The sequence below is a fragment of the Pyxicephalus adspersus genome, chromosome 3 (assembly GCF_032062135.1).
Source record: "Pyxicephalus adspersus chromosome 3, UCB_Pads_2.0, whole genome shotgun sequence".
NCBI lineage: Eukaryota > Metazoa > Chordata > Amphibia > Anura > Pyxicephalidae > Pyxicephalus > Pyxicephalus adspersus.
In genome coordinates this window covers 42,915,490-42,935,435 of record NC_092860.1, presented here as the reverse complement: position 1 = coordinate 42,935,435, position 19,946 = coordinate 42,915,490, and the positions used below count along the sequence as shown (strand labels likewise).

General features: G+C 38.3%; 1 protein-coding gene across 4 annotated transcripts in view; it reads right to left on the bottom strand.

Annotated features, from left to right (window-relative positions):
* ABCA1 (ATP binding cassette subfamily A member 1) overlaps positions 1-15,493 on the bottom strand; it is a 68,602-nt gene extending 53,109 nt beyond the window's left edge. For 2 of the 4 annotated variants that reach the window (XM_072404365.1, XM_072404364.1), the window contains exon 1: positions 15,304-15,493. The gene's annotated coding sequence lies outside the window, so the exon portion shown is untranslated. The remainder of the gene's footprint in view (positions 1-15,303) is intronic. The other 2 variants (XM_072404367.1, XM_072404366.1) reach the window with 1 other exon arrangement.
* Positions 15,494-19,946: the final 4,453 nt, after the last annotated feature.

Sequence of the window (19,946 nt, the reverse complement as noted above, 5' to 3'; positions counted from 1 at the left end):
CAGGTCACAAGCTGTTCCTTCAAAGGAGCTCACAATCTAATGTCCATACCTCAGTCATATGTCTTTTTAATACAATTTAAGGTCAATTTTGAAAGGTGGCAGGAAACCCACACAAACACGGGGAGAACGTGCAAACTCCATGCAGATAGGGCCCAAACTGAGACTGAAACCTGGGACCTAGCACTGCAAAGACCAGAGCACTTGCCACTGTGCTGCCCACTGTGCTAGCTAAACAAAATGTTTATATCAACTATGTATTTTGCTGTGTCTGGAATTTGGCTATACCTTTTTATTTATATTCTGTCCTTTTTTTCTCCCTGTTAATAAAACAATATGTAGATTTACGGCATATATAAATACGTCCAGTATTTGTCCACCATCTGCTTGGTACAACGAAAAAAAGGAATCTGTGTTTAAGTCGCTTGGCCCAAATCAGCTCTCAGTATTTCACAAGGGGCAATTGAGACAGTAATAGCCTCTCCAGGAGACGTGGTAGGACTAAACAAACACTGACTGCTTTTGAATATCTGCTTTTGCAACTAACACAAATTTTTGCTCTTTTAATGTAATCCTAAAAGCCTGACAACCTAGGTCTTACATCAGTCCTAAGACAATAATGAAAAATTCCAGAGCTTTTTGGAGAGGTTACCATGCCTTTATATAACTGAAGTGTGTTGTATATCTTGCACAGATGCCCCATGTGGGGCTCCTATTGAAGCTGTCAAAAGCACATCCAGCTGAAAGCTAAAAACAGTACCTGGATACTCCAAATGGAGTAAATCTGTGAACTGGATGGATTATAACCACCCTGTTGGCCTCGGAGAAACTTGGAACATCTACTGATTATTTTTATATACGAGGTGTGAGAATCAGTGAGAAGTAATAATAATGTTCTTGCATAGATCATTAAAATGTAGTGTTTTTTATACGGTCAACCGGTCACTCTCAGTCCTACATATGCAACAAGGAATGAAAGGAAATGACTCCAAAGCGCAAAAGAAAATATCCTCCTAGAGTTGTCCTTTGAAGATGGAAGATATTACCTACCATTGGAGGATTTTCCCTTGCTTGCATGACTACTCAAAATGTTGCCTTTTCCTATATTTTATTTTTTCTCACAATGGTCATTAGGACAAAACAGGGGTACTTAACAGAAAGTCTACCCTTGCCCTACTGTATCCAAAATAGTAAAACATATTGTAAAAACCCTAACGTGGAATTAAAATCATTTCTACGATATTAAATGATTTATAAAAAAATTTATAAACATTTTCCTATGATATTTTGCACACTGAAGTTACCATCTGGTAGCAAAGAATGTGGCTTATTTATTGTAGATAGTTAAAATTCTTATTAATGGTTCCTTGGACAAAACAAGAAAGTGTATATCAATTTGCATAAAAGCTATTATTCCCAAATCAAAAATATTTCTGTAACCGATTGCACATGTATACCCAACCTCACTACACAAGCGCTGAAGGTAGAATAGTCACTGAGAACCTAATACACACTTTTTTTGCCCAACTTGCAAAATATTTGCTACAAAAAAACACAGCAGCGCTATCTTGTTCCTAAAAACATAAGCAGCAACAAAACAGATTAGGTATCTATCTCTAGTATCCAAGTACAAATGTAAAGTCCATACATGAAAGATTAAAACTACCATGATACCATAATATCAGTTCATTAAATATAAAGGTTTACATTGGTTTGATTTCTTTTCAGTATGAGCAAATTAGGTACATAATGGAACATTTACATCAGTTTACCCTTTAGGCACCCTTTATCAAGCTTAGGAAAAGCAGGGGAACCCTTCAAATAGCAATCAGGTCTAAGGGAAAACCTGCAAGCAATTTATGTATCTACAGTTCAGACCACATTGGAAATAAACAGAAGGTTACGAAATAGGAAAAAACATTTTTGACCACCCTATCAATGGAGATCAGCGATGTTCCTCCTACATTGGAAAAAAAAACATTGCATTGGAGATCAGTGGAAAATGACCCCCGTACATTCATAATGAATGGGAGAAAAAACACTTTGATACTAATTGTTGGCCACCTAGTGTGGGGAAAAAGCCCCCTTAGTGGTCAGTAGATAAAAAGGCATTGGCAAGAATATTATATGCATTGGTGGTCAGTGGGAAGAATGTCCCTAAATTGGTGGTCATTGGGAAGAATGCCCCTCTTACAGACATCTAAAATATCATAGCTTACTTACAGACCTCTAAAATATCATAGCTTACTTATCTAAGTGGCAGAAAACGCTTAAAGATCAGTAGCAACCTCTGGAGTTCAACTGATTCCCATTGGTTTGCTGGTAAAGAAACGCAGCTTTATTGTAATTTTAAAGCTAGTTTTATATATATGCAGAAAATGGGTAAAACCCTTTTCTTTTGACAACTTCCCATTTTTTATTGTACTACACTCTCTCTGTGACAGTGGCCACCAAGTAAATAGAGAGCGTGAATTTCCCTAATGGGCACAAAGACAGCAAAAAAATACCTAACACTATACACAGTACTGTCTGTACAAATGAGAAGTCAGAAATTTGTTTTAGAAATGAATTTATAATCTGGAAATAGTCAGTCATGTGTGGACAAGTTCATGACATAGTTCCACTATCTATCCTTACAATGCTCTCCAAGCATTCCCCTTCCCCCTGCGGATATGCAAAGAACAGAAAGGCAAGAGGTCAGAGCATGTTTTTGATTTAGCCTAAAAAAAGTAATAGGAATAAAAATAAAATAAAAAAGCAGGCAAATTTTTCTGACAGTAAACAAAAGAAATGTGAGTAAAATGAAATCTGTTATTTCAAGAAATCATTGTCATTTTCCCTTTCTACATAACATGCTCATTAGGTATAGTATGCAGTCTGTTTTTGTTTGAAATCAAACCTGCTTATCTGGCATTTCCTGAAATAATCACAGACTTCTAAATAAAGGGATGATGCTAATAAGAAAAAGGTGACAACATATATTTTGTCCAATATTAGTTCATTAGTCACTAATAAGCACCTCACATATTAGTCCATTAGTAAAACAATGCATTGTCTGCAATATTTAGCAGAACTAAACATAGAAGTTAAAAAATAGTGAGTCCTACTGCAGAAGGGTAAAGCCCCGTACACACGTCAGATTTTTATCGCCCGATAATCGGCATCGGCCAATTATCGGGCAAAAATCTGCCGTGTGTACAGTCGGTGTCGTCCATCGTCCGGACGACCGACCTGCCGGATCCACGGACGATGGACGACAGCCGATCCTAATGAAAGGGAAGGGGGGAGCGCGCAGCAGGGTGCCACTTCGTTGCTCTCCCCCTCCCCTCTCCATAGAGCATGAACGGTGCTGTATGTACAGCACCGTTCATGCATCGCGCACTCCCTTGTCGTTGGAAAGGATCGTGAAAGATCCTTTCCAACGACAAAAATTGCAAGTGTGTACGCAGCTTTAGATGATGCATCCTCTGCAATTAAACCAAAGTGTCTGCCTGTTTGCAATGGCTTAACTAAACACACCTCTTCTCCTTACATCATCCTCCCCATCTTCTTTTCTGAGTTTGGGATCTTTAAACCATTCGGTCAGCCTGGATTGGCGGAACAACTTTTTTCCAAAAAAGTTCTGTACATTACCACAATTAATTTTAAATGAAACAACTCAGATGTAATTGAACTGCAGACTTTCAGCTTTAACTCAGTGGGTTGAACAAAAAGATTGCATAAAAATGTGAGGAACTAAAGCCTTTTTTTTACACAATCACTTCATTTTAGGGGCTCAAAAGTAATTGGACAATTGACTCAAAGGCTATTTCATGGGTTGGTGTGGCCAATTCCTTTGTTATGTCATTATCAAGTAAGCAGAGAAAAGGCCGGGAATTGATTTGAGGGGGGTGCTTGTATGTGGAAGATTTTGCTGTGAACAGACAACATGCGGTCAAAGGAGCTCTCCATGCAGGCGAAACAAGAGTGGCAAAACCTACAGTTTGGTACATCATGAGAAAAACAAAGCACTGGTGAACTCAGCAACGCCAAAAGACCTGGACGTCCACAGAAGACAACAGTGGTGGATGATTGCAGAATCATTTCCATGGTGAAGAGAAACCCCTTCACAACAGCCAACCAAGTTAACAACACTCTCCAGGAAGTAGGCGTATCGATATCCAAGTCTATCATAAAGAGAAGACTGCATGAAAGTAAGTACAGAGGGTACACTGCAAGGTGCAAGCCACTCATAAACCTCAAGAATAAAAAGGGTAGACTGGACTTTGCTAGAAAACATCTAAAAAAGCCAGCACAGTTCTGGAAAAACATTCTTTGGACAGATGAAACCAAGATCAACCTTTACCAGAATGATGGCAAAAAAAAGTATGGGGAAGGGGATAAGCAGCTCATGATCCAAAGCATACCACATCATCTGTAAAACATGGCGGAGGCAGTGTGATGGCTTGGGCGTGCATGGCTGCCAGTGGCACTGGGACACTAGTGTTTATCCATGATGTGACACAGGACAGAAGCAGCCGAATGAATTCTGAGCTGTTCAGAGACATACGGTCTGATCAAATCCAGCTAAATGCAGTCACATTGATTGGGAGGTGTTTCATAATACAGATGGACAATGACCCAAAACATACGGCCAAAGCAACCCAGGAGTTTATTAAAGCAAAGAAGTGGAATATTCTTGTATGAACAAGTCAGTCACCTGATCTGAACCCAATTGAGAATGCATTTCACTTGTTGAAGACTAAACATCGGACAGAAAGGCCCACAAACACACAGGAACTGAAAGCCGCTGCAGTAAAGGCCTGGCAGAGCATTAATAAGGAGGAAACCCAGCATTTGGAGATGTCCATGGGTTCAAGACTACAGGCTGTCATTGCCGCCAGAGGGTTTTCAATCAAGTATTAGAAATGAACATTTTATTTTCAGCTTTTTAATTTGTCCAATTACTTTTGAGCCCCTGAAATAAAGGGATTGTGTAAAAAAAGACACAAAATAATATGTGTTACTGCATTCCTAACTATCATAAAAAAAATTAATAAGCAAACAATAGTACATTACTCAATCAAATCGAAGCTTACATATCCAATCATGTACTACAATAATAGCCATTCTTCTTTTCTAGTTTCATTGTTTTAAATAGGATGTGCGCACAGTAGAAAACTGCTATAATAATCTTTTTTCCAGTCCAGGAGTCTTCTATGACTGCTACTATATTTGAATAGATGATTGTGACTATGATAATGTACAAAATATAATGGGAAGAGATATAGTAATTATTTCTAACATTTAAACATTGAATTACTTTCTATCCAGGGAAGGTACATTGATGATAACACAATGCTGTATATCTCAGTAAATGTAAAAAGATAAACAAAATGTACTTGTTTATGTTGCTGCCTTATGTTACCGGCTTTAACTTTTCAGTCTTTCTATAACATTCACCCAAGGTGACCTTTTGTACCCACACTTTCAGACCTTTGAGATACACTAATGTAACAGATAAGCTGTCTGGACTTGGAATGTAAGGGGTTAACTTACATAAATACTTCTAAGCATACTCCATGCTTAAAAGATCTGTCTATCTGCAGCAACAGAAACTGGATGGCTAAAGTGAACGTACAGACAAATGCTTTTCTTTTTCATTTTTGGAGAGGGAAGGGATGACAATTGTTTGTACCATTATCATTTTAAATTATGGTATACACTAGTCCTAGTGTTTTATCCCATTAAAGTTGCAGGTTTCCCTCTTTTTAAAATCTGAGCATGATGCCGAGGGCTAGAAATGGTACTGTACGTTCATCATTTATATATCTCTAGGTTTTGGCCGGAGGAACAAGGTAGACCTAGCGGTACTTTGTAGCATTTTCCAACTTTATGGACCATACCATTTTACTTAGCATCTTGGGTACTTTCTTATGAAAAGATTCAGAATGTCGATGTCAGAATTCAAATTCTGCATGCCTTTTTTTCAAACTATCCGTACTTTATTATTTTTTTCAACTGTTAAACTATTTGTCTCATTAGAGTGTGAAGGTGCTTGTAAATTACACTTTACTAATAATTATGACTTGTCAGAAGACCAGACTGCAAGGGCCATTAAAGCAGAAATCCTGGTAATTTTAATGGTTTTATTACCTTTTCTCTTTAACATCATTATAATGTGAATTTATTATGATCAATACAGATGCAGCCTTTCCAGTATTGAAACTCAACATATCATCTACTTGACTGTACAAAACAATCAATGCAAGTCTATTTTCTTACATATGACACAACCTCTGTTCTATTCTAAGACTGCATTTTGCTAGCCAGTAAGTAATCTTGCAGATCAATAGCAGTGTTCGCTTACATATTATCAATTTCACCAAACAGCTAGAGTGATCATTTACATGTAGCTATCAATAATAATGGCATCACAAGACTAAGAACCAAGGAAACATACATGGAGTGAGGAGTGTGCAGAACCTTTTTGTACAATCAAACACATCACGTAGCCTATACAAGCCCCAGGGTTATAGATTAATTCATAGTATATTTTTCTTTCCTGTTGTCTTTCTAGTTAGATTTTAAAATATGGTAGCTGTAATTGACATCTATAACAAACCAACATTATTGTTAGGCTAAATATCCTGTTCTTAGGCTGCAAAATCATTCTGATGGCTGCTTCTGCTGTGCATGTAACATTTTCACCTTAATCAGTTTTCATCTGTACTTTTGACCTTGACCTACCTCACTATTTTAAGCAATTTGTCTCTGACCTTAACCATATTGTTGTTTTATTGTTAAAGACTTATTTTCCATTACTCTTCTGTACTTTATACCTGCTCTTCTTTTGCGGCTCGTGTTTGAAGCCTCACAAGGCTTAGGAGTCCTTGGCGTGAGTTTTAGAAGTTCAAACTCGCAAAAGTTGCTGGCAGATCTCTTTTTAGGTTCATTGAAAATTCCACCTGGGGGTACATAAGTGAACTTTACAACTTGGGTAAGATTTACAACCAGAACGTGGCCTTGTGTAGGGCAAAGGTTATGATTTACAGATGTATTATTTTTGGATGTATGCAATGGGCTAGAGTTATTTTAAAACAGCACACAACCCAAAGTTATTTACACAATGCTCACCGAAACACTTCATTACAAGTGTGTAAGATTGTGGTCACTTATTTGGCTTTGCTTGCAGTAATAAAGATAACTTTTCATCAGTATTAACTACTAATTGTTACTCAGTGGATAATGTAGGTTACAGCACTTGCAATATTGTAATATTGTTTTAATAAATTAAAATATAGTGCTTAATATATATCTATTGCTTCCTCGTTTTTGAGTTCCTCCTACTGATCCTTTGCTTGTTTAAAAAACAATGTACATATATTTCCAACAACACCCTGTGAACAAACTTGTTATAATGACAATGATTTCCCGATGACCTCAACTTTTCCAACCAGTCTGAAACCTTTCATGATATTGGATTTTACATACTTGCACGTTACATTTCATTTATTTCATTTAAAAGTAAACTGGTTGCACATAATAAATGCAGATGTCACCCATCGCCTTCCATATTGGGACACACTAATTAGCCTAACATGACTTCAGAAGTTGAACTCAAACCAGAACCCACCATGTTCCACCTCCCTAACTGCCTGATGGGTCAGTGAAGCCACCCAAACATTTTGGAACAAAGCAGGAGAGGTTGGGCTTGACTTTAACTTGCAAGTTTACTTTGTCTAAAGCAGAACTAAACCCAAAAAATAAAATGTCACCAGGAGGTAGAAGTTTTTGGCAGAAGAGGCATGCAAAGTCCCTTTTGCCCAAAAGCTTTTTTTTTTTGCTTACGCTGCACGGCACGTGCACCATGTATTGCAGAGCCTGGCCCCATTTGTACATCCTGTGCATTCTTGCTGATTATGGCAAAAGTTTACCCACACCAAGGAAAATTTGTTCCGCTTTAACTTGAGTACATAGATCTACATTCAACCCCATGCGGTATAAATTTCCTATCATGCTCATACAAACATTTAGGGCAGTTTGAGAGGAAGCAAGTTACCAGCATGGCAGCACAGTGGCTCAGTGGTTAGCACTCTGGCCTTTGCAGCTCTGGGTCCCAGGTTTGAATCTCGGCCAGGACACTATCTTTGTGGAGTTTGCAGGTTCTCCCCGTGTTTGTGTGGGTTTCTTTCAGGTACTTCAGTTTCCTCACACATCCAAAAGACAAGCAGTTAGGTTAATTGGCTTCCCCCAAAATTGATCTTAGACTGTAATAATGACATATGACCACGGTAGGGACATTAGATGGTGAGCTCATTTGAGGGTCAGCTAGAGACATGACTATGGACTTTGTACAGCGCTTCGTAATATGTTGGCGCTATATAAATACTGTGTAAAATTATTAACAACCCACCAAAATGCTTTAGATTGTAACCCGGAGATCCCGGAGCACCGGCAGGCAGGTTAACATGTGACAAACATAAAGAACAATACTCCCGATGGAATTTATATTCATGATCCAAACGGGATTAAGTAACAATGTTTTAATTAATCTCAATTTTTGCTTATAATAAACAATAATGCATTACACATAAGTCCCACATAAGAAATGGTATAACTATTGAACAAAGATGCATCATCTAACGGCACTGTATTTGCATTCTTACTAAAAATTGTTTAAATTGAGTAAACAAATGACAGTATGTTTCTAAGCCTCAAGCATGCAAACATTGCTGATCTGTATTCAATGCAGTATGAATAACCTATGATGCAGCTTTTACAGAAATGCCATTAGAGAGGATACGGATAGCAGGCCCCCAGAGGGCACGGGTCTAAATGGTTGCAACAATTCCAATAATCCTGATACTTCAAATGAACTTCAAAAATCTATTTTAGCACAGTCAATATATCTTAAAAGCAAGATGATCTAAGGCCTGAGGTTAATTTCAGGGACTTCACCGGGGTCATTAGGGCTTTCGTATGCCAAGAAACTTGAGATTATGAAGTATCTTTAAATACTGTTTAATCGTCGGTTTGTAAACATGATGCACCAGATTTCTGGCAAGCACCCTCTTCCTCCTGCCAAGGCAGGTCTGTGTGACATCACAGCACACTTAGCCTTTTCTTGCCTTCCCTATAGTAAACCACTAATAAAGATATGATAGGCTAATTAACAGAAACAAATACTAGACTGAATTACAATATTATTAGGGACTCTACCGTTTAAATTAGCTAAAAACATTTTAGCCGTATCAAAACAAAAGGTGTGCAGTTTTTTTTTGCTACTCAAGCAGCCATAGCTTGAGTAACAAAGTCTGTCCCCTGCCAAGAGGAAAAGGCTGTTGGTCTCTATTTGGAAGCAGTGGTCTCTTTAGACGACTGACCCCCCAGCTAAGTCTGGAGCTCTCCAATCAGCAGAGAGAATCAGGTTTGCAGAGCTGTAGCTTTGACTCAGCAAGGTCAAGTTGGATCTCCACTTTCCCACTAAGCGATTTCCTATGCCAGCAGTTGATAGGCTTTTCTATTCTAGGCTGTGGCTTTTTCAAGAAACTTTAAAACTTATAAACTTTGCATTTGATGCACATGAAATGAATTAACTGAAATATTCCATTAGGCTATGAAGAATAATGAAAACCTGTGCTAAGCTGACAGGCGTCCATGCTTTTTTAGTGCATAAAATATTTTTTGCATGAGTGGGTTCTGATTTTATTCTGACTTTACCAGCTGCATGCCTGTTCTATGTTAGAGATTACAGGTACTGAAGCCAGAGATAGCCAGCCAACTGTCACTGACAGAAGGAGGTCAGCAATGGCAGTCCAGAAGTTTATTGAAAAATCAACATCTGTCCACTTTACTTTTAAGTCGCTTTTAGGATTCTTGGAATGCTCAACCCATACCAAAACACTTTAGGGGTTCTTATAGGTAGGCACCAGTGACCTCCCCACTAGATTAATTAGGAGATCTTATTGATTTGAATTCCGCACTATATCAGAATGCCTAATGACCTCTAGTCCTAAATAATATGCCTGTGCGCATACTCTTAAGCCTTCATAAAATAACGTTGTGCATATAATAGAAGTTGGAAATAGAATAGGCATAGGAGAGTAATGATATGCTGACATTCAACCCACAAGGGATGTCAATAGGTACTCACTATCCCCACATATTGTCCATAACCAGTACTACAGCGTGATTTCTGCATTCTCTATTCCACCAGAATTTCACCTGGGGGGAACTTCAGTCACTTACATTTACCCCCTAAAACTTATTGACAGACAACATTACTATGTGCTAACTAAAGTCTTCTTGTACATATATAATTTCCACCTAACAAAATATAATAATTACAAATTGTCATCTGTTTTGCCAGGTAACACATCACTTCAATTTGTTGTATAATTTTTTAGAGGCTATTCAAAAAGCTATAAATATTAAGGACTTTTCCATGTGCTAATGTGAACATGTCCTAGATGGAATGCTCAATACTAGCTCATCCCCAATCTAATACTTCATTTTTGAGTAACTTGAAAAACAAGATTTTGTAGAAGTGTCTATATTCAATCACAAGATTACAAAAAGCTGCCATTACATTGCAATTATTCCCTATTTATTTCTCATCATGCCAACCATCTTATCTATTGTTAGAATCAATCATGATAAAAGAAATCGTCATCTGATAAAACTTAACAAAAGCTTTGGACAATTAAAATATCTTTTCAATAGGACTGGCCTTTACAAATTTCACTTTATAGGACTGACATTGGAGGTAGAATTAGTGATATATAAATAGGTTCAATCATATTTCATGTTGGTCCTCATAACAGGTCATGTCATAAACATTTCTACTAATCTGTGTCTCTGTCACAACTATTTGCACAAAAGGAAATGACTAATTCAAACTATTAGGGACTGGCGTGGAGATAGATTCATTTAAATCAAGTCCAACTGATATAACCTGTTGGTCCATAAATAAACATCACCAGGGATGTTACATTGCCAAAAGTTAAATGTTTTTAATATAGAGCATCTTTTGAGGCTTCTATAAAAAAAACATTACGTGTGGATATGATGCATTGATGTTTACTTAATCAGAGTCCCAAGTTCAAGGATAAGCATTATTATTTAGATCTATGTTAAACACATTACTGATCAGGATTTTATCTGTTTTACTGGCAGCATTTGACATTCAGGCTTTGATTATTTTCATTTTTGTGTTGTGAATCCCTGATGGACATAGTATAACCCACTGGGCATGTAGTATACCTGTATGGGCAATAAGGAGTTGGGAGGTTTTTATCATATGTTACTCCAGACTGTCATTTATTGCCAATTCACAAAGAGGTCAAACTATTGCTACTTCTTGTAACACCTGCAATACCATGTGCATGGATCATCTTGCAATGCTGAGCAGTAAAAGTGTAATAATGTGCTGTTTTCTATGTAAATCACAACTTCAGATGCCTAATGTATCTTCTACATATTTTCCTTACATTTACATACCCTAAAAATGCTATGTAAAACTGGCAAACCCTGGAAATTGTATTATGTGGGATGGTGGTATACACAGACATCATATGACATTTGCTATTGTTAAACCCACGTAGTCTGGAAATTCAGATTATGGGCAAATATAAACTGCTGCACAATGAATGGACTCGATGACTGGAGATACTAGCAGTCATGGTCTATTATCCCATCAGTACAATAATTCCGCACCCTTAAACTAGCCAAAACTTCAAATCAATCACAAATCCACGAAGAAGTACATTTACAAGCCTATCCTTGATTAACGTTTGGGATGAATGTCAATTTATCGCCATTGGTTTATTTTTTGGTTAATCCTCCTATTCAAATCTAAACCACTTTTTTTAACTACAATTGACATTTTGATTAGATAAATTGGTAACAATCGTAATTCATATAAATTCAATGAGTGAATGTCATATAGAATACTTGTGGTCGATTACAAGGATTGAATAAAGTAGCAATTATTGAAATTATCATTGAGAGATGTGTATGCCTAGCATTACACAGCAGTGCAGGATTTGTACTCCCTTTGTACATTGATGATTCCTGACAAATAAATTCTGTTAACCAATGTGCCTTCTATACTGTGACAATAAAAGTGCCCCTACACATCAGACTCTTTACTAGAAATCGCATGGGATGACATTAGTAGAAAAAGATGCTTTCAGATCTAATAGTCATAAATAGTGCAATGTAAGTACTTTGTCTTCAACATCAAATGCATTCCCACAATTATGCATAGATTGCTAAATCCATTAAGGAAAGTATATTGAGATAATGGTAGTAAAGTTATAATAAATCAGAAAAGTATCATGAATTCCAGAGACATCCAGGGTTTCCTCTCATTCTGAAAAACATCCTCTGCATTATTAGCTTTGTACTTGTTCTGAGATAAACAATGAATCGCGCATTCTTTCTATGCTGTGCTTAATGTGCCATTTTGTCTTTTCTGAAAACTCCATAGCTGTCTGCCACATTTGAGTCTTTTTCAAATTCCTGATAGTTCAGAAGCAAATTCTGTATATCATATGTTTTACATTAACATTCCAATCCATGTAACTGATGCAACAGATACTTTGTATGACAAGCACCAATCATTTTTTCCAATGCTGGACATGGACTCTAAACTGTATGTCAGGTATGAGGAATGGATCGCTCCCATACAGAATTTATATATAATGCACACATCACCTAATGGCTGCTCATACACATACATCAGCATATATGGGTCCAGTGTTTCCTGGCAATGTGAAGTAATCACATAAGAAAATCTTCAGAATCTAGTATAAAAGGCTGATGTGAACGTTTGGAAATGTGTACCCAATCATTCCTTGTTCCTAAACAATAAAGCATTTGATCATTCATTATTTCTTTCATTAGCCAGACACCAAAAATAGAGAAAATAAAGAAGTCCTAACGGACACAATGGTGCGTAACGTGCACAAGGAACAACTCACTAAGGGCCCCTTTTTATGGGCCGCATGTTAACATTTTACATTAACGGTAGCCCATTCATTTTAAATGGACTTCCAACACATGCCAAGGTCCAAATTATACAAAACACCATAACAAAAATATTCATGTATAGTACCACAATGGAACCAGGTGCTGCAAAAAAAAAAGTGCATTAAACAGCGCAAAACACCGAGCAAATCTCCAAAGAGCGAGTTATGCAGGCTGATTTATTAACGCTCTCCAAGGCTGGATAAAATACACTTTCATCAGTGAAGCTGGGTGATCCAGCAAATCTGGAATGGATTTATTCAAAGTCATTTGCTATTTGCTAGCAAATGTTTTGAATCCTGGACCAGATCCATTCCAGGTTTGTTGGATCACCCAGCTTCACTGATCAAGTGTATCCTCTCCAGCCTTGGAGAGCTTTAAAAAATCAGGGCAATGATGTTTACAGCAAAGGTAAGGTTTATTTTCTTCCATCATACAATCATATAAGAGACATATTTGAATTCCCTTGACAATGAATGGGTATTTACCTTAGACACTTTGTTATGTGGACATAAAGTATCTATCTTCTATTTATTCATTATCTTCTATAACAAATTAACCCCAATATGGGGGTTCAGTGAAGAAATACATTTACTTGATCCCATTTTACAATCTGAATGTACTATTCTGGGTCAAGCACAAGAACACTTACCTAAGGCTGAACACAAATGTTGCAGCCTCAGCATTTAGATGGCAAGAAAAACTTTACCATTATACTAATGACAAGCCTTGTGATTTCCTATTGAAGTATTATTGCAGAATAAACACTAGCTGGCATTTTCTGGGTTTACTTTCACCAAATAAAAACTCATAGCCGACACAAATTCCTGATAGTAACACAAGCTATATTAGGTGACATCATGTTCGGTGCATGGTATAATTATCCCTTGTTTTGTTATAGATCTCAGTAAGTGAAGAGGAATCTGTGTTATTTCTGTACTTCTTGATTACAGCCGCTTCCCACCTTACACAAAATATTTATTCCCAGATATCAGCCAGCCGCTTGGATCCAGATCGCTCCCTCTTACAGATCCTGTTCCCCAATTGAAGCGTGTCCCACTTTTTCCCTTTATCTGTAGAATACTCCATTGAAAGGTTACTGCCGGTCATTGCTCATAATACTTCCCCAACGCCTGGCTTATATAGTAAGTGGTCCATATTTCACAAGAGGAATTATTGGATGTCACAAATAATACAAGCCACCAATCCGTGTTGTATAACTGGCATGGCGACATTTTATAGGATAATCTACATAGAAATAAACTGGATGTGGACTACAAGACTCAGCAGTCCCAAGGCTGTAGATCTATGGCACTGAAATATCCCAAACATGTCTATAGCACATAAAACAAACATATAGTAAACATCTAGGTAATATGACGTATAAAGGGGGTTTTGTAATAATTTATAAACAAATGAAGATGTTGGACTACAAGTCCCAGCAGTTCTAAGACTGTAGATCTATGGCAATGAAAAATCCCAAACATGTCTATATCACATGATCATAAAATAAACATATAGTAAACTGTATGAAGTATAAAGGGGGGGTTGTATCAATTTATAAACACACACACTGCGTAGAAATGAAGATGTTGGACTACAAGTCCCAGCAGTTCTAAGACTGTAGATGTATGGAAATGAAATATCCCAAACATGTCTATATCACATAATCATAAAATCACAGATGTATATATTATGTACACAAAGGCTGCATGCAGTATGAAGGGGAGTTTGTGATAATCTAGTATCAGACACAACATAGAAATACAGCAGCTGGGGGACTACAAGACCCAGCAGTCCCAAGCCAGTTCCTAGCACAAGTATATCTCTTTATTATTATCAAAGAGGATTGATATAGCGCCAACATATTGTGCAGCGCTGTACTTTCTCATCCCATACATGTATGGGGCTGTATGGGGGATGTTGTGTAACCTTGTAGAAATATGTCTGCAGTCCTGAAGAACAAACATGTGTCTGTATTATGTAATCCCCATACATTAGTGATGAGACCAGAACCATGGGGGGCTCTGGGTGTCACCATACAGCAATGATCAGGAATCGGTGACTATTCATCACCATACACTTGCCATCTGACCTTGAGATTTGGACACAAGCAGACCACAATGGGACCCCAAGATGACATATGCTGCCAGGGGCCCCTGCTGATCCATAGACACAGACAAGTGGCAGATGGGGAGAAGCAAACAACACCATTTAATCCGATCAGTAAATGCAACCCAAGAAATCTGAACAACCGACCCAGATTGGATGAGTTGGACGAATCCGGCTATTTACCTTTGTCACCTGGTCAGTGGTTCCGATGGTGTCCGATCGCTTGCAGCCGTGCTAGAAGTGTCACAAGAATGAAGTATCTCCAGCCGGGACACAACACATCTGATGCTTGCCTGGCTTTGTTGTCAGCCTATATGTTATTCCCCTGCACAGTGTCTCCCCCTCTCTGCCGAAGGGTTTTTTTCAGCCGGAGTTCCTTTTATAGATGGGAGGCTGTGCAGTACAGCAGGGGTTACTATCGGTCAGAGCTGTCCCGTCTGTTTATATGGCTCAGCTCTGGGCGGCCAGCACGTGTAGATAGACCCCGCCCCTTAAAGCGGCGATACACCTCGTGCGCTCTATAGCCGGCTCCTCGCTCTGCTGAGACATCAACAGTGCTCCATTGTTCCGCTTCATTCATTTACCAGGGATAAATCTGCCCTCATCTGCACCGTCATGTCTGATACAGGTGTCAGTGACCACATCTTAGCTATATAGAGCATGCCACGGCTGTCACATCCCTGCAATGCTCTGCTATTGGACCTCACTGCTGGAAAACAAATGACGTCACCCTGTGTGCAGCCTTCCAGGCATACATTGTGCAGGGCTGCAGGGAGATTCAGCACAGGACATAGGTCAGCAGCCATTATTCATAGGGGGGGAACGAGCATATTATTTATTATTATTAAACAGGATTTATATAGCGCCAACATATTACGCAGCGCTGTACAATAAACATTTCATATGTAGAAGTACAGAAGGTTTCATGTGTGTGCCATGCAGACCTATGGACCCCAGTATGAATCTTTGACAGGGGCCCCTTCATTTAGGACAGTTATTATTAACTTGTATTTATAGTGCTCTGAAAAAATATGCAGCGCTTTACTAGGTCATATCACTAACTGTCCTGTCCCTCAAAGGCAGCTCATAATCCAATGTCACTAATATTGTCATATGTCATTACCAAAGGAGAAGCTAATAACTGAAGGTTTTTGGGATGTGGGAGGAAAATGCAGTGCCCATAGGACACCCACACAAACACGGGAAGAACATACAATCTCCTAGTATCCTGGCTGAGATTTAAACCTGGGCCCTAGCGCTGCAAAGCCAAGAGTGCTAGGCCACTGGTGCCTGTGCCGAACCGTGCTGTTTTTACTGGAGCAAAGGGCCCTATTCCTACACCACAGCAGAGAGGAAGTTATTAAATCAAATATTCTCCTGTCCCAATTTTAACGTATCTTCTCTTTTTTTGCTTTCCGTATCCCGATCATTGACCATGTTGATCGGCTGGACCGGGGTGACACCTCCAACGCAGTAGCGCATGAGTTTTTTTAAGTCACACACGTGAAACAAATGGCAGCAAACGCTGCATTTGCGGCTCAGCAAAGTTTGACAGCTGAGCAATGATCAGCCAGGTAAGAACTGTTTTTGCAGAAAGGATATCACCTGTCCCTTTCTGAAATAACCACCTGCCTGAAACACTAATTTTCAAAGTGGGATTAATGTATAAGCACTTTTTAGAGCCACATGTTGGTAATGTAGGAGTTAATATTGTAAAAGAAGACTGGAGACTGAACAGCAGAGAAGGGGTTAATAATGTTAAAAGAGAATAGGGGTAATTTCATATAATAGGATTAGAAGGGAACTGCAGGGAAGAGGTTAAAAAAGGATAAATATTGTCTGAAGTGACACAGCAGATAAGGGGTTAATAATGGATAAGCAGACCAAGAGGGATACAGCAGGAAAAAAAGTTACAAGTTTAAAATTGCAGGAAGGAAGCAATGGGTGGAGTCTGCTGAAGATGACAGTAGGATGGGGGTGGCTTGATGTAATTCACTAGCAATAAAGAAGGTGGGGTTATCACTAATGAAGTGAAGGTGCAAAGGGGCAGCTCAGAGTGGATAGGGCTACACTTTGTTTAACACAGCCTTTCTCATCCTTCTGAACATGGGGGAACACTTGAAATAAGTTTTAGATCTTCAGGCAACCCCATATATGATTACTATATCAACAACTCACAGTATATTAGCATGGTGATCAGTAGGAATAATGCCTCAGATTGCTGGCCAGTGGGACAAATGTCACCCTTACAGATAGCCAAGAGGATCTATGGTGTCACTTAAAGTGGACCTAAAAACCCAGAAAACAAAACCACCAGGAGGTAGTACTCATTGAGAAAAGAGATATCCAACATTATCCACCATCATTTTGTATATGATACCTTTTCGTTACCAAAAGTAAAGCAAGTATATGTGTCTTGAATGCATCCTTATAATATCCAACACACTATGTTTTATATATACGTTATATACTATATCACTACTTACTGTACTTTATGTTACCAAAGTTCTGATCTCTCAATCCCTTGAGGAAGTCCTTTTGGGCGGAATGTGTTGGGAATCGAGACATACTATTTGTTGACGTCTGTTCAATCTTTTGTGACGTGTTTTGAACGCAGATCTGTATTCTAGCATAGAAGTATTGTTAGCATGTTAGCAGAGAATCTAGCACAGTGGGACTATGTCTAATTTTAGCCTACCAAAAAATGTTAAACAAACACTATATTATTTTTACAAAAAAAAGTGTTTTGCCTACAAAAGCCTGTCTTTTCTCTCTTTTTCTCCTAAATTTATGTACCCCCCAGACTAGGCACACAATATTTCCCCTCTACATACCTTGGACTCGTATTCTTGTTAAACATTCCTTCATTCAATTCAGTGAACCTGACAGGTCCCTCTTCCAAGCATTGCAACTGTCCATTCACTTATTCCACAACTGAATGAGCTGGTACATCAAGTGCAGAATTGCCACTATATCCGCCTTTACAGATCAGCTCCTGTGAAAAGAAAGATCACCCTAAAACATGCCAAATCTCTCTTTATTTTTGAAAAGTAATACAGAAGGGATAGTGACAATGCTACAGATGGAACATCAGATACCACCAATCTAAAATAAATAGCAGCCCTAACATAAAATTGCATGAATGGATGGGGGAAAAAAAGATAAGGGCCTAGTCCTGGTAAAGTCATTACTGGATGTTGGGCAGTACTGGTTCTTGTCATTCATCAAGTCACCCCTATAATGATATGCCAGAAAAATAGAATAGGACTGGGTATGTCTGTGTAGCCTAGAGGAGCCCCACAGAAGGGAGCCATGATGGATTGTGGGTGGATGAAGGCAGACATAGCGACAGTGCAGTAGAACAAAACATCTGCAATTCTTTAGAAGAACAAAAATGGTTCCATGCTCACTGTTCTAATACAACCAACTGTCAGATTCAAACTGTCATTTCCAACTGACATTCCTGGAGAGATTTGTGTTTGGTTGCCATAAACACTTTTAAGAGAACTAGCTATGACTAAAGCTACGTACACACTTCCAATTATTATCGTTGGAAAACGAACGACGAACGTTCCTGCACGATATACACGAACGATCGTATAGCACCGATCCTGCACATAGAGGTAACGACACGATCGTTCGTAGATATTGTACACACAATAGATAATGGAGATGATGAGAGAAGAGTTAAGACTTCGTCCACAGTAACAGGGCTGAGGGAGGCCAGTGAAGATTTACAGGTGGAAGGGGTGGGTATGGTTGGAGTGGCTCGGTGGGCAGAGACATCATGTCTGATTTTGTCTATTTTATCTCCTTTCCTACAGTTCCTTTCATATACCAATCCCTTTGTGCACAATCCTCATATTTGGATTAGGGTTGTTTTAAAAACAATTTTTCTTTTTTTGGGAATTTATGTTCAAAAGGAAGAGGATATATTCTTAACCACAGGCGAAATATTAAGTATTTATTCTCAATCCTATAGCCTACTTTAAGAGAGGGCCATACACTTTAAAATTTCTTGATATCATTCGAGCAGCATCAATGTTGCCAGTTGTGTCTCGTAAAATCGAAACTGAAATTAGGAAAAAAAAATGGGTTATCAGTCCACACGTCTAGTACTAATTTATCTTTTATCATCCCAAAACACATGCTGCTATTTTAGAAATTGAAAATATTGCACTACCTAACTTCTACAAGCTAATGGTTTAAAGAATAACTTAATGTGTGGTAGGTGTTGACAGGAACCTAAAGATGATATTTACCACTTATGAAGATCCCCTTTGCAGCATGATTTGTTGTTTAACTCACTATTGCCAGAGCAGCTGACTTGTAATAGGAGAAAAGCATTTTCTAAGCTAATAAAACTCCTTCAATTCAAAAACCTTTTTTAGCTTTGCAAAAACAATTGTCTAGATATTGATGCCACAACCCACCATCAAATGTTGGATAGACAGCCTAATTCAAATAAATACTTACAAAAGTTATACTTGAAGCATAATTTGCTACTACGAGACGCCATATTTGCATGGAGAGAAGGAAGGAAAATGATGGGTTGATTTTTTGCTCTTTCACACTATCTTCCCATATGCAATAACCCTATGTTTCCACAGGGGAGTACTCAACGGGTGTTCTTTACATGGAAGCAAAAAGGTCTTAGTTTGGTAGGGCATCTTTTTAATAGGGAGACGGGCAAACTGTTTACTTGCACAGAGATTGGGGCAAAACTATTATCTGTAAGATTTGCGACCCATTCACTCTACTACATGCAAATAATAAATCAAATTTGATCACTAGTGGTGGATATTGGAGGGGCCCTAAGGACTAAT